Genomic DNA, 1903 nt, shown 5'->3' with positions numbered 1-1903 from the left:
CCCGGCCGCCCCCGCGTCCACGCCGACCCGCGCCGCCTTCAGCGCTTTGGCCGCTGCTACCGCCTCCGCCTCCCACCGGGCCGCCAACTCTCTCTCGGTGCTGCCCCGCCGCATGGCGCTCAGGACCGGTGTCAATGCCTGTGCCGCCGCCGCCGCCGCCGCCGCCGCTCCGCCGTCCCAGCCCGCGACCAAACTACCGCCGCCGCTACCTCCGCTACCGCTGCCACGCGCTCCCAGCCTGAGCTCGTTGCCATGATCGCTCAGGCTCAGGTTGACAGAGTCAGGCCCCGCCTCTGGACGGGGTCCGGGAAGGGACAATCGCCGGCCAAGACCTTGCTACCTCATAGGCGAGGGTGCCCACGTGGCCAGTCCTGTCACAGAGACTGTTGCGGCCATGTTGGAAGAGGGCAGAACAGCCCTGGCCCAGCCGAACCAGAAAACTCGCTAAGTTTCTGAGAACTCCGAGCCTAGCGAGGAGATGAAAGGTGTCTAGCGTACTTGGGGCTCCCAAGCCTGGAGACGGAGGAGGAAAAATATCTGTCACTAACAAGCGGCTCAGTTCCCCCAACCCGTGCACACTCACTTTGGAACTCCCGGTCCCCAACCCATCCCTGGGAAATGCACCACGGTAATCTGCTCATTCTGGTGACGATGAATGTGACAGGTTCTGGTCTTACGGGAGCCCAAAGACTTGGATAAGGTGGGATTCTCAGTTCTCTGGAAGTTCCCACTGGGGACAGAGAAAGAAGCCCTACAGATCAACAGCAGAGTTGAGGACACTGATGTCTGCTTTTTCTTATTATGCCACTTTTTTATTGCAGTAAAAAACACATAGCAACATTTGCCATTTAACCGTTTTAATATACACTTCCGTGGCATTCACTACATTCACACTGGCGCTGCAACCATCGCCACCATCCCAGCTCCAGAACTTTTTCTTCTTTCCACACTGAAAACTCTGTGCCCATGAAATAACTTGACTTCCCTCAACCCCAGCCCCCGACAACCACCATCCTACTTTCTTTTCTTTCTTGTAACCCAGGCTGGCCTGGAACTCGCAGCGATCCTCCTGCCTTGGCCTCCCGAGTGCTGAGATTACAGGCTTGCGCCACCGCGCCTGGCTCTACTTTCTTTCTTGATTAATTTGACAACTGCGAGGTATCTCATAGATATTCTTTTTTTTTTTTTTTTTTTTGGTTTTTCTCCGGTACCGGGAATCCAGCTCAAGACCTTGTACTTGCCAGGCAGGCACTGTGCCGCTGAGCTAAATCCCCAGCCCCGAGGTATCTCATAGAAGTAAAGTCATACTTTTGTCCTTTTATGTCTGGCTCATTTTTTAAGGGCAAAGTCATAGAATAGCAAACTTACAGACTTTTATAGTAAAAGTTAAAAATCAGTTAATAGCCTGTGACTATGATCATGCTGCCTGTCACACAGTTAGACTGCTGGGCTGTTAGCCTTGACTGTCTGCATCGGCTGCTTCTTCCACATAGCCAGCCTGGCCAGCTTGACCATACCCAGCTGCAGTGGCTGCTTTTCAGTTTAAAATATGTACATATGTAGCTTTGTTTCGGCTTGCTTCAAGGACTGTATACCTTGTGCCCAGAACGCATCAGCCCAGTCAAGGACACTTTCAACTCTACTTGCTCTACCCACACACCATCCCCTCCTTCCCAGAATGTTCCGACCTTGTGATAAACAATTCCTTTTAAGTAAACCTGTTTGCTTGAGAACATACGACTCATTGCATATAACCTGCCTTCAGCCTTGTGCTTCCTGCTTGCAAACTGTATTTAAACTGAACTCTAAGCTGATTCATGGCTGGTAATTTGGAACTGGTTCCCATCACCCTGCTATTATAATAAAAGCTACCTTCTAACTCCTTGGTGCAAGGAGTCTTCCA

The sequence above is a fragment of the Chinchilla lanigera genome, unplaced genomic scaffold, assembly GCF_000276665.1.
Source record: "Chinchilla lanigera isolate Chin_1 unplaced genomic scaffold, ChiLan1.0 scaffold00018, whole genome shotgun sequence".
Taxonomy (NCBI): domain Eukaryota; kingdom Metazoa; phylum Chordata; class Mammalia; order Rodentia; family Chinchillidae; genus Chinchilla; species Chinchilla lanigera.
Note: the sequence above shows the minus strand (reverse complement) of the source record.